This window comes from Gossypium hirsutum, chromosome A01 (genome assembly GCF_007990345.1).
Source record: "Gossypium hirsutum isolate 1008001.06 chromosome A01, Gossypium_hirsutum_v2.1, whole genome shotgun sequence".
Lineage (NCBI taxonomy): Eukaryota > Viridiplantae > Streptophyta > Magnoliopsida > Malvales > Malvaceae > Gossypium > Gossypium hirsutum.
Genome location: NC_053424.1, coordinates 34,099,471 through 34,114,468, shown reverse-complemented (window position 1 = coordinate 34,114,468; position 14,998 = coordinate 34,099,471). Strand labels below are relative to the sequence as shown.

The window sequence follows — 14,998 nt, the reverse complement described above, 5'->3', positions numbered from 1 at the left end:
TGTTAAATGATCTAAATATGTTGTTATAGATCAATAAAGGCATGGAATCGACCTCGAACGGGAGAAGGAGAAAGTTTTGGACTAAATTGCAAAATTCCCATATTTTGCACCGAGGTAAGTTTGTATGTAAATAATACATTAATTTCATTTACATTCTTATATTTCAGCCTATTATATATATATATATATATATACTAGCTGATGTTGAAGTATAAATCGACTATTGGAAGAATGGAAATAAGTAATAGAGAGAGATCCCAGTTGAACATTCGGAAAGATCGAATAAAATAGAGGGAGCGTAGCTAGGTCACATGTATGGTGCTGAGTGCACATCATGTGTACAAGAAAGCTACGAGATACTATGTAGTAGCTAGGTCACATGTGTGATACGGGATGTATCCCATGTAGACAAGAGAGCTACGGGAGAGATAAATGTAGCTAGGTCGCATGCGTGATTCCAAGTGAAGAACACCATGTAGACAAGAGAGCGACGAGACAAATTGCTAGGTCACATGAGTGGTACTAAGTGTTCACCATGTGTACAAGAGAGCCGAATTAAATGAAATATGATGGTGGGGCTGTGTGCTGAAACCATCAAGTATTGAGGATTAATCCGAATTGTTCAACGGGATGGCTTTGTGGTGACATTGTAATCATGGGCCTATACTCGCGATGTGTGAAATGTGGTGAAAATGATTTGTGATATATATAAGTTAAAATGAGGTTAGTACAAAGAATGTGTGAAAAAGTGAAATTAGCACTAAAACTGTTTTGGATAGTAGCAGTGACGTGATTTTGAAAAATCACCAAAAATAGAAGGAATTTAATTAGAGGTTGAATGAGATGTGAAATTAAATCCTAGTGAGTCTATTTTCATATAAAATAAATAGAGAAAGAAAAGGAATTCTATATTTTTAGATATTTACAATTGTGTGTGACTTGCTCAGGATGACTATGTGATCCCCTATTCCAAATTTGAAAAATCATTAAAAATCGTACAAAACACAATAATAAATATAATTTATATGCATAAATTCCTTATTGAGTCTAATTTTAAATGCAATAGGTTTCATGGTTATTTAAATTGTGTACTGAGAGAAATTCAATTCGAAGTGAATAGAGGTCAGATTAGTTGAGTTATGTAATAGGGGAAACTTAAACTAATAAACTCTACTAATTGGCAAAACCAAAAATTCTAAAAAAAATTTAGTAAGAATATTTATGAGTCTATATTCAGGGAAATTTTATAGATTTGAATTTTGAGTTTTTTAACTCGAGTTATGATTTATTTAGTGATCATGACGTAGGAGGGACAGCTTGATCAAATCGGAGTAAATAGTAAAATTAAAAATATGATATAATTGAGTTATGTTGTAAACATATTAGATTCCTTATTTGTTATTTATATACTTACTTACTAAGCTATAAGTTTACTGTCTTTTCTCTCCTTTGTCTTATAGTGTCATCCAGCTAGCACAGGAGTTAGAGATCGTTGAAGATCTGCCCGCACTATCAATACTCTTGGTATTTGAACTCAACATTTTGAAATATGGCATGTATAGCAGACTTAGTTATTTTGTTACGTGTCATAATTGTCTAGGTTTAAAATACTAATTATAGTATCAAACTAATCATTTTGTACAAAGCCTTTGAAATTGGTTTGTATTGTTAATGGCATATGTTATAATGATTCATGATCAAATTGCACGCCATATTTTTGTTTGGGTTCTATTTAATAGTATATACTATAATTTGTTAATACCTCGTACCCTGTTCCGCCGACGGATACGGGTAAGGGGTGTTATAGAAAGCTAAACTAAATTTACAATAGAAAATCTAGTCTAAAGGAATGATTTCCATAAGAGGTGACAAATAAGCCTATTTATAGCCTTCAGGTGGACATCGTCCTTAACCCTAGGTCAGCTAATGTTCCCGAGCTTAAAGTTTGATTGTGTAGACTAAAACGCTCCTGCTTCATGTATTGTTTCCATCACAGAGTTGGTGTCGTGACACACCAGGACCTATGTCGTGACACAGCAATCAGTATACTCCTGTGTAGTTATCTTCAAAGGTATGTCGCAACACCCTCATTCTGTGTTGCAACATTAAAGGCAATCTTGCATTTTCTCAATTCTACTCCTTATGTTGTGACATCGAGTCATTCGTGTTGTGACATAGCGACCAGTATCCATTTAGTGTATCTTTTAATGATCTTATGCATACTCATAAAGTGCGTTAGCTCACCCTTAGGCCTCATTTAGTCCCTAAGGTCAATAAAAGACTCAATTTGCATGCATATTTTATTGAACGTAAATAAAACTATGAAAACTTAACTAAAACATAATGAAATTGCTTGTATTCAAGCTCCTTAAATTTGATAACTAGTTTAATCTACTACACTGAGTTAAGATAGATCAATGTGCTAGAAATCAATCTGTCAGATGAACTGTCACAGTTGTTGGTCGAACATCACCTATACCTAAGATCTTGAAAATAGACATTGGCCTCAAGTTGATGCTCGCTCCTAGATCACATAGAGCTTTACCACATTAAGATTCTCCAATATTACGGGGTATAGTAAAACTCCCAAGGTCCTTCATTTTCAGAGTTAGATTGTTTTGTAAGAATGCATTACACTCCTTTGTTAATGCTACAGTTTCGAACTTGCCAAGTCTCTTCTTCTTGGACATAATTTCCTTCATGAACTTGAAATAATTGGCCATTTGATCTAAGGCTTCTACAAATGGGATATTGATGTGAAGCTACTTAAGAACATCCAAAAACTTCTTGAATTGCACCTCCTTTTTCTATTGCTTGAGTCTTTGTGGATACGGAGGTGATGGAACCCTAGCTTAGATTGGACAACTTTTCTAAGGTAATATATATGCTTATAAAAAAGGGGTTAACTTATCATAATTCACTATTTTAGATTTACCCCTTCAGAATTTGCAACATCTGGCTTTTCTGGTGTAGGAATTTCAACTGTTTGTAGACTTTCCTTTTCTTGGGTAGGTTCATCTTCAGCCTTAACTTCCTTGGGTTCCAAAGTCTTTCCACTTCAAAAAGTAAAAGTCTTTCCACTTCAAAAAGTAACTACTTTGCAATGTTCCTTACCCAAATTCCTTGGGTTTTTTGTGTCAGTCGGCAAGGTTCCTTGTGGTCTATTACAAAGCTCCATAACTAACTAACCCATTTGGTTCTCCAAATTTTTCAGTGTTGCTGCTTGGCTTTGGATTAAGGTGTCATTCTTCACCATGTACGCCTTCAATAAATTCTCCAAATTTTTGGATGGTTCAGCTTGTTGATTGAACCCTTCAGGTTGGTTTGATCTATGTTGCATGTAACTATTTTTCGATCCACCTCCTTAGTTACTCCAAGAAAAGTTTAGATGGTTTCGCCATAAAGGGTTATAGAAGTTGGACTATGGTCCTTGTCCACATCTATTCTGGATTTGATTCCCTACTTAATAAACAGACTCAAGATTTGATGGAAAATTCTCAAAAGAATGTTTGTCCCCACAATATACATAGGAAATATTGTCGAATTGACTCAGTGGTTAAGTTGCAATATTATTCAAACCATTAGTAGTAAACTATTTCAATATTGAAGAGATAAAATATACCTGAATTGAGAGTGAAGTGAGGATATCTACTTTATGCACTCATGCTACTCGTCTTCCTAAAGCTGCTCAATTTCTTAGCCACTTTGCTACTGTCTATTCTCTCGATAATTTTATAAACCTCGTTATAATACTTAGAAAGGAGAACACCATTTGCAGAAGCATCTACCACCAACCTTGTACGTAGGGGTAAGAAAACTCGATTCGACTCAAAAAAATAGAAAAAAATCGAATTTCAATTTAAACAAATCGAGTTATTTGAATTAATCAAATTATTCGAGTCAACTCGATTTCTTTTTTAATTTCGAGTTCAAATCGAGTTTGATTCTCGAATTTGAATAAATCAAATAATTCGAATCAACCAAATATCAAACTATAATATTTTACATTTTTATTCCAAACTCCCAAACCTCTTTACTTTTCCCTTAAAATTTTACTCCCTCCCACTTTCCCTAAAACTTTTACTCCCCTCTCATCCCACCCCCTTCTACCCCAAACCCATTCCCCCTCCCCTAATTTTTTTTGAATATTCCCCCCCCAAAAAAAATTTTACTCCCCTCGTTTATTTTCCCCCAAAAATTTTACTCCCTCAACCCCCAAAACTTTTTATTTTTCCCTTAAACTTTTACTTCTCACATTTTACCCCCAAATCAAAAATTAAAATAATCCAAAAAAAATATCTAAACATAAATAGTAATAATTTTATTTATAACTACTATTTATATTATTAAATTAAATTTCACATTTTGTACTATTTATATTATTGAATTGTTTAATCATATTGAATCTTTAGAAATTTTTGTTAAAATTGAATTATTGATAATGCTATAAAATATTCATATTAAAATTTTATGTTGGTATCAATTTCAGATTTAATCTTTAAGATAACTTTTATTAAAAGAATGTCACATTTTTTACTTTTAATATATTTTTAAATTTCAAAATACATAGTAACTAGAATCAGAAGATATATGAAGCAACTAAGCAAGCAAAAAATCTAACCCGTATATAAAAGATTAGTAAATAAATTATGAGGGGATGAAAGTTAATAACAAGTTTGATTACAGTGGAAAAATTTGATTATGGTGGGTGACAGTGATTACAAGTACCCAAAATCATTTTTTTCAATTTAACTCGAACAAATATATTCGATTCAAACTCCATCCCACTCAACTCGATTCGAGAAAATTTCAAATCAAGTTAGGATGACAAAATAGGATTAGTCAACTCAATTAACTCAAAATTTTTTCATTTGGTTCGACCGAACACTCACCCTTACTTGTGAGTGCGTTGAGACCATTATAAAATGTCTCTAATTGGATGCAATGTGGAATCCATGGTGAGGGCATTTGCGTAATAACTCTTTCGATCTTTTCCATGCCTTGTATAAGGATTTGTCATCCATTTGCCGGAAAGTGTGATCTCATTTTGCAACTTAGCATTTTTTTTAGATGGGAAATACTTTACCTAAAAGCGTTCAGCTAATTCTTGCCATGTAGAAATTTAGCTTGGTGGCAAAGAATTAAGCCATGCTCGTGCTTTATCTCACAACAAGTATGGAAACAACTTCAGTCTCAATGTGTCTTCGGTTACACTAACTATATTGAAGGAATCACTCACCTCCATGAACAATCAAAGGTGAAGGAGTGATTCTTCTTTGGGCATTCCACTAAACTGACCCTCTGTTTTAAGCATCTGGAACATCACAAGCTTCAATTCAAACTGTGGTGCCTTGATCTCTGATCTCCTAATTCCCAAATTTAACTCATTAAAAAGTGGTGTAGTGTATAGCCTTATGGCTCAATCCCTATCATCAACAATAAGGATTAGATTACAAGTATTAACGAATCCATTCCTTTGAACATCATTTTGATTTTCAAGGTTCATTTCTACGACTTGTCTCTGGGCTAGTTTTTCACGTCTCCTTTTGTTTAAATGTCTGCTCGATTTTAGGATTTACAGGAAGTAAATCAATGATTCGATATATGCTCATAAACACCTGAAAAGAAAAGCACAAAAAATAATTAAATAAAAAGTAAATAAACCAAATCGCAAGAAATAATTTAGCAAATAATCATTAAATTAACAGTCCCCAGCAACAACGCCAAAACTTGGTTTGCGACGGAATGTGCAAGTGTACAAAGTCGTTATCAAGTAATGAGTAAAAAGAGTTACCGTCACCATAGGGATTGTGTTTAAATCGATAACTGTAAAATTAGTATTCACAAGTTGGTTAAGAAAAACACAATATTTTCAAGGTGATGGATGTTAGAATTATATTATTGCAAATGTACTAACCTAAATGCAATGCAATGAAATAGGATGCAATGAAATGGTTTTAGCAAAAATTTCAAAGGTTTTAATAAAAATAACATGAATAAGCTAGAACAATTACAATACTTGACTCAATTCATTCTTCATCATGTTTAACAATATTCTGAAAAAATTTCATGGCAACTCGATCATTCATTAACTTGGAATCTCATATAAGTTCTTTTGAAGTCTTATACTTAGAAAAACATGTATATTTCCATGTCCATATTTATCTAAGGATTTATTAGAATTTATGTGAAGTAACAGGGATGAATAACCTTTGAAATGATTTAATCACATAAACCTAAATGTATGCAAGGTAATAGTGTTCTCTTAGATTATTACGAACCTTTAATTTATTTTGGTTAGGATATAAATTAAGCATGCACCTTCCAATTATTGTGTCTATTAGCACTATCTAATTAGGATTAAGCAACTAATTCTAATGCATCCAAACATATTTTAATGCACGAATAACATGAATAATTTTAATTGGAAGCATGAACGACTGAGGCAGAAAACAACTTAAACATGAATTGAATGAATTTAATCAAATCATTGCAATTATTCTAGATAAAAAGAATTTAAGTAATCATCATTAATGGAAAAACGATTAAACAACTTGCAAATATGTTTGAGTGACTAAGAAAAATTAAAAGTATAGGAAGAAGAAACTTTTTGATGAGTTCGGTGATTCCTCAAAGACTGATTGTGGTGGCTTCCTCCAATTCTTGCAATTGCTCCTTCACAAATTACTTCTCAAGGTGTTCGACCAATAGAGGTTTTTGTCAAGGAAATTCTTGTTAAAGAAAGGGAAATATGGATAGCTTTAGAGAGGAGAGAAATATGAGAGTTAAGGGATGTGTAGATGAACGAGATTGAAAGATGAAATGAAAGGCGAATGTAAAGGCCTATTTATACTTGAGGGAGGGCTTGGAAATTTACTAAAAATAGCTTGGATATCCCTTATATTTCTCCCTTGCTTGGCCGGCCATGAATTGTGGGATGAGGGTTGAGTCGTTGCTTGTTTCATGCTTGATTTCATACATGAATCATGCAAGGGGTTGGACGAAAATCAAGGTATTAGTTGGGAGCTTATTTGTGATTTTTTCATTCATCCAAGGACCTTCATTTTAATTATTCGAAATCTAATTTTGGGTTACTTTTGATGTCTTGCCGAATTTAGGCTTCTCCTCCCCTGTTGGATGGTTTTGGCAACCTAATTGAAAAGAATTTTAATTCTCTCTAGTAGTCATCTTCAAACTAGTTCAAAGCAATATTTCGTAGCACAATTCATCTTATTTGCCATCCAAAGTATTGGATAATCAGCTCACTTATATATTTCTTCAATTTCTCCCAACATTGAGTAATTTAATGATTCATACTGCAACAATTTAATAAAGAAATTATCGTGTAGCATAGTTCAATGAAATTACATAAAATTAACACCTAACTAAGTAAAATTACAAAATTTACTTAAATTATACCCAAGGTTTCAATATGAACCAAAATTACATAATTAGCTATCCAAATGCTCAAGATATGCATGAATTCTAAGTACAAAGGTATAATAAAAGTCTATATAATTTAGACTTATTAGATGTTCATAGTGCGGCATACCTAAATCTTGAGTGGATGACAGACTATGTATGTGTGACTCATACACTTTGATGTAGGTAAAAGCCTGAGTTCGAATAGATAAGGAACCAAAAGTTAATGCATTTGGTGTACGACTTCTGCAATATGTAGCTCATTCACAATAGTGGAATTCATAGCCCGAGCCATGGGTAAATGATATATTCTTATTGGCATTACATGGTTGATGAAAATTAAACGTGGTCACGGGTTGTTCGTCTCAGTGATCAATGAATTGATTACTATTTTATAGTAATTGAGTTTTCATGAAGAAAGATGTAATGGTTACCATGAGATAAAATAGGATCATATTGGGAGAACAGATATTATCCCAAAGAGATTAGGAATATCCTATAAGGGTAACACACTTATGACAAAGTCATTGGACGAGTAGTGATCAAGTTGCTTTTGTAATGGTATGTTGTTGAAGAGAGCTCATTCATGATATTATAGTGGAATGACTTCATAACTAAATGAACTTATAACTAATAGGTGAAAATTCAAAACTTAATTATAAGTAATTTGAGCCTTAATTGCATATGTTCAATCGGTCTTTCCACTAGCTCATTGATACCATAAATAAATTGCATGATAAATCAAATGAGTAGAAATGGATAAAAATGATAAAGTTAGAGAAATGGGTTACATTCAGAAATGAATTTGGTTTTCTCACTAAGTATGGAAATAATCTGAAAATAAATTTATAGTTTTGTGAATTATTAATTAATTGAAGTTCGAAAATGAATTTAAATTAATTGGCCATTGTCAATCTAATTGAATGTAGAAAAATTAAATATATTTTCTCATAGATTCTTTTAGGTTAAAGTTATCATGATTTTAATGAAATTAGAATTGAGTTGAGAAAATTATTTAATAGAGAAATTTATTAGGCAAATAATATTTAATTTGGAAAATAGAAAAAACATGTACTGTGTTGGAATAAATTATAAAGTGCTAGGTTAAAGTTCAGGAAACACATATAATTAGATTCAGTACAAGAGAGACCCAACTGCCCTTATATGGAATATATGGGACGACATACCTTAGTATTCTCATTTAGGGTTGTTACCCCTCTCCCTAAATAATAAGGGGTTGGGAATTTTTCTATCAAAATAATATTATTTGTATTCTACCATTTCAACCAGGATTCTACCAACTCTCCATATAAAAAGATGGCACTGGTAGACTTCAAAAACACTAACAGAAAAAGAAAAACGCAACTTTCTCTGAATTTTTCAATATTTCTATTCTGGCAAAAAAGTTTATGGTACTGTGTTTGATTTCAATTGTTTAAGCCCACACTCGAAGCAATTCATGGTGCAAAAATAGCGGTGATGATTGTTTGGATGAAAGTTGGGAACGACAAGGATCCGTCTATTCGAAAACACAGGTGTGAATTCAGTCCAGGTTTTATTACTATAAATATCACAAACTAGTCGGTTTTCAAATTTTTTTTCTCTGTGCAAGAAAATCGTTTTCGATTCATATTTTTTCCAAGGCAAAGCTATTTCATCAACATGTCACTTACAAAATTATATATCTCATAAGAAAACTTGTAAGGCGCCATATGAATTATGGAAGGGCTTTTGTTATAATCTAAAATATTTAAAATTATAGGGGTGCTTAGCCAAAGTTATGTTAACTGAGCCTAAGAAAAGAAAATAGGTTCTAAAACTTTTGATTGTATGTTCATCAATTATGCTAAACATAATGCTATAAATAGATTTCTTGTTTTGAAAATTTATGTGATTGATCTTTATATCATACTTGGGACAAAAAATGATTAATTTTTTAGCATATTTTTCCTTTAAAAGCTGATAATATTTATCATACACAACTTTTGTAAAATGAAAGTGAATATGATGATTTGAAAAGGTCTAAAAGACCTGAAATTGAAAAATCCTTTAGAAATAATTTTTACACTTATTTGATGGAAAATGATTCATTAACTTACTATGATACAATTTCTTCTTCTCAAGCTCCTTTTTGTTCTGGAAAGAAACTATTAAAGTAAAACTTGATTCTATTTTACAAATTAAACTTGGAAATTATTTAATTTACCTCTTGGAGCAAAAATTATCGGTTGCAAACGAGTTTTTAAAATAAATTTAAACCTAATAGATCTACTGAAAAATATAAAGCTAGACCAATTGCAAAGAGTTTTACATAAAAAAAACATAGACTATTTTGAAACTTTTGCTTCTGTAACAAGAATTTTTCAATTATGATTTTAATTAATTTGGCCTCTATGCACAAATTTTCATACATCAAATTAACGTTAAAAAAACACTTATTATAAATGGTGATTTAGAAAAAGAAAATTATATGAAATAACCTAAAGGTTGTGTCATTCCAGGTCAATAAATTTAAGTGTATAAACTTCTTAAATCCTTATATGGCTTGAAACAAGCACCTAAATACTAAAATGAGAAATTTGATCGAATATTAGTAAATGATAGTTTTTCATCTATTAAAGTAGAGAAATGTGTATGTACAAACTTATTAGAGTTAATTGTGTGATTATTTTGTTGTATGTTGATGAAATATTAATTTTTAGTTCTAATTATAAGTTAGTACTTGAGACAAAGAGAATTTTTACTTCCAAATTTGAAATGAAAGGTATAGGCAAAGAAAATGTTGTATTGGGTATTAAAATCATAAAGAAAGGTGATAGAATAATGCTATCACAAGAACATTATGCTAAGAAACTTCTAAAAAATTTTGGACACCGTGATGTCAAACCAATGTGTAATTTTTATGATGCTAATACTCAATTGAAGAAAAATAAAGGTGACCATATTGCTCAATCTTAATATGCATAGATTATCAAAAGTCTTATGCATTTAATGAATTTTACTTGACTTGAAAAAGAATCTGTTGTATGTTGTTTATGGAGATACACACATAACCCAAATCATGAACCTTGGATTTCTATAGTCAGACTTATGAAATATTTGAAGGGTTTCATTGGTTATTATGTTTTATTTAGTATATTTCACATTGTCTTAGAAGGATACAGTGACACTAATTAGATTCCATATTCAAATGAGAGAAAATAAACTACTAGTTATGTACTCTCCCTTGATGGTATTGCAATATCTTGGAGATAAACAAAGCAAAATATTATAGCAAAATCTATCACGAAGTTGGAATTTATTGCTTTAGAATTGGTAGGTAATGAGGCCAAGTGGTTGAAAAACTTCATAGCAAGTATTCCATTAGGCATAAAACCAATGGCTTTTGTGTCCATGCATTGTGATTGGAACTTGCTAATAGTCATTATAAGAATAAAACTTCCAATGGTAAAAGTAGACATATTCAGTAACACATCAATAGTCAACTCGATCATCAGGTACGAGCTACAGGATGCCATGTTCATTGTCGTATTAACTACGACCATTTTATACTTAATTGAACAAATCATAAAATCAAATACAAGTAAATCATGCGTATAATACGATAAGTAATCATTTTTGGGTCATATATGAGCTTATGGAAGCTTTACTATTAAGTTAAGGATTAAGGATGAATTAAGACCAAACTGTAAAGATTTTCAAGTTTTGGGTTGACATCGACACTTCGATAGTTCCTCGTTGCCACGCAATTCACTAACTAGGCACATAGCAACATGACCTTGAATATACATCATTGCGATGTAACTCTCTAGTTGTTCTTCGTTGTGACGCAAGTAGTATGTCATCATGATGTAGTTCACTATTTCTAAAAGGACCAATTTGCGACAAGTTGGAAAGACCTGAATTAACAAATAAACATCCCATTTACAACCAATTCAAAAATATACCAATTACATTCAAGCCAAAATATGTCAAAATGGTACTCCAATATAACATTAAACAACCAAATTCCAAATCTGACCATTTTTTTATGCATAATCGACTTAAACCCTAGATTCATGTCATATACAATCAAAAGAGTACTTTACGAACTTTGCTAAGTCAAGGATTCGTTTCTTGGATGCTAGAACTACTTCTTGTGCTCCCAAGGATCACCTATACCTATGTAGGGAGAAAACAAATAGTACATTGAACAATAAGGCTTAGTGATACATTTATGATTCAAGTTATATATAAGAAAAGCAACAACAATATGGTTCAAGATAAAATATGCATATATGCACCAACATCCACCCAATTAAATCTCCAAAGTGTCAAGAATTTTCAATCATCAATTTGTATATATGACATACTTATATTAATACCAAAACAACCTATTCAACATTACACATATTTAACCAACTACAACTTGGTTAAAAATTAATAATAATTCAATAAATATCAATTCCATATCATTCAAAAATTAAGTATTCATTTATGCATGTTTACAATATGTCATTACAATAAAATCATTCATGTTCCATGACACTTATCTCTTTTACTTTGATTTAATACCATTCAACTCATTTCTAGAGTCTATTAACTCATTCATATTCGTTTTAGCCCCCTGGCTTATTTTCTCTTGATTAGCTCATTTCAACATTCCGCACTTATACATAATTCAATCCAATATCCACTGTAGCTAAAGGTCGAGGAATTGATATGTCGTAAATGTAACGCCCCGAATCTGGGCTTAGAAGTATTGGGCCTTGAGTATGGGTCCGTAAGGAGGTTGTATATAAGTATTTAATTGTGCAAGGAAATGACACAATTAAATGTCTTCTTTGGTGGTTAATGGCTCTGAGAAGTGTTGGAGAAATCTTGGGTTCAAACTTGGGCTTTAGTAAAAGTTTTGATTTTAAGTGAATAAAACCTTAGGTGCTTGGAAGAAGGCCTTTTAAATTTTTGTGTTAAGTAAATGACACAAGGAAGCATGTGGTCTAGTGGTTGGGGCGTCATTAAGGTTGCAAGGGAACCTGGGTTCAAGTCTTGCCTCTTGCAATTTATTTTGGTTTTTCTTTTAAAGGAACCTGGACTTTGGCCTGTAGATCTTATAATTAATTGAGGCAAAATGGTGACGCAAAGAGCCTTGTAGTGTAGTGGCAATGTGGCGTCACAAGGGTAGCAAGGAGGTCCAGGGTTTGAGCGTTGGCATGGGATATTGATGAGTATTTATTTTGCACTCGTGGGCGGAAAGTGGTTGAATTAGAGTAAAATTCTATGTGGTGGAAGGTTGATTTGGTCATAAGAATTTGAATTGAATTTGAATGGGAAGTTGGAGTGATTTGTGGAGGAAATCAAGGAGAGGATTATGGATGGATTTTAGGAGAGAACAGGGGAGTTTGAAAGTGGGTAAGTATGTAACAGCCCATTTTTAGGGTTAATCGGAACAGTGGTTTCGGGGCCACCAAATCCGACGAGTAGGCTTGTAAATATTATATTTAATATTTACGAGTTAATTATGATTTTAAAAATGTTTTTGATATTGTGATATTTGTTTTATAAGTGATTTATTAAGTTCAAGTGGTATGACCCTAAGGTTAAGTGGGTTTAGGAAATGAGGTATCGGGACCTCATTTATATAAACCGAGTCGTAAATATTTTTATAAATATTTACGGAGTGGCAAAAAGATGGTATTAAAGTTTCGTTGAAAAATTTTATCGTTTCGATAGTTAATTAAGCAAAAAGAACTAAATCGCGTAAAATGAAAAAGTTACATTCTAATTGTTTAAGTGTTTATTTTCCATGATTTACTAAAGTATAAGTCCCTATTTATCAATTAAACCATTACTTTATGATAGTGGAGATTGGTGGTTTGGCATATATGAAATTATGTATTATTATAAAGGACAAAAAGGTAAATGGAATATTAAAATGTATTAAATAAAAATAAAACATAAAATGGTCATGCAAATTTTATCTCTTGGCCGAATATGGAGGAGAAAAGAAAGCCATTGAAGCTTCCTTAGTTTCGGCATTTGCATGAAGTGATTTAGGTATGTTTTGTGTTCGGTTTTTGATAATTTTTATGTTTTTGAGATCGTTGCTTCGTATTCTAGCTAGCCCGTATCTCTGATTTCAAAACTGTTAAAGTATTTGAATGTTGCCATTGTTGAGTGCATGAGTATTTTGATAGTTGATGATGGAAAATAAATTATTGTTGTTGGATATACATGTTTTGTAAAGTGAGTTTTGGTAAAAATGTCAATTTTGGATTAAATTGTGAATTATTGAAATTATGTGGTTGAAAGTGTGAATAAATGAAAATATGGGCTGTTATGAAGTAGTAGTAAATTTGTCTAGGCATGGGTTTGGCAAAAAAATTGAATGAATTTAATTTTTTGAGCTTAGGGACTAAATTGTAAAGAAGTTGAAATATCAGGGGCAAAAATGTAATTTTGCCATAAAGTAATTTATGGTCTATTTTAATACCATTAATATTCAGTTAAGCTTAATTATGGTTAAAAATAGTTAATTTGCATTTTTTTGAGCTCAGTGACTAAATTGAATAAAAGTAAAACTTTAGGGGTAAAATAATAATTTTACCAAAATATGAAATTGAGTTAAAATGAATAGAATATGAATTGTAATAGTTGAATTTGATTGATTAGATCAAGTTAAGCCTCGTACGAGTCTATATCGAGGGAAAAACGAAGTATCGGATTCGTCGATCTAATTTATCGTTACCGCGAACGAGGTAAGTTCGTATGCAATAAGCATTGTTAAATTTATGTTTCTAATGCTTTAATATCGTATAAATTGTATATACATGAATATTTTAACTTCTGATGACATATCGACAAAATGTGGCACTTAGTGTGCGGGGCAATCAAATATGGCACTTAGTGTACGAAATATTGAGAATGGCACTTAGTGTACGAAATATTGAGAATGGCACTTAGTGTGCGAGATATTGAGAATGACACTTAGTGTGCAAAATATCGAATGATTCAAAGGGAAATTATAAATTGTGATTGAATGATTAAATAGAGCAAAGTGAACAGGTATACATGCTATATTATATAAATTGTTTATGAGACGACTTTATAATGGTGATATTTGGGCTTTGAGCCTAGCAAGCTTTAAGCTGGTGAATAATATTATCGGGTTTAAAACCTAGCAGGCTAAATGCCGGTGATTTGATAAAAGTCTAAGACTATGAGACCTTGTGTTAAATCGGCAATTGAATTTGTTCAATACATTAAGTTGGCCAGGTATGTGATATATTCTTATGCATGTTAGATCGATTGGAATTGAATCATGAATGTGAAATGAGAAGCATAGGTGAAAATGCCTGTCATATATGTGAGTAAGGGCAAAACCATCGTAAATTATCGATAAGGGTGGACTATGTGCGGAATCATCTTATAATTGCTAATTTGAACGATTGTGCGATTGTGTGTGAATCATTGAGCATGATGTATTGTATTGAGATTATCCTTGAGTGAAATTATAGATATGTGATGAAATTGACTGGTGATATACATGTTTAAATAATGTGAATGCAAAGAATGTGTGAAAGAGTAAATTTGTAAT

The 14,998-nt window shown here is 31.7% G+C and overlaps 1 non-coding gene across 1 annotated transcript; it reads left to right on the top strand.

Moving 5' to 3' along the window:
• The first annotated feature begins 4,950 nt into the window (after positions 1 to 4,950).
• Positions 4,951 to 5,055, top strand: LOC121206726 (small nucleolar RNA R71). Its single transcript, XR_005901899.1, has one exon. It is a non-coding gene; the product is annotated as a small nucleolar RNA R71 (small nucleolar RNA).
• Positions 5,056 to 14,998: the final 9,943 nt, after the last annotated feature.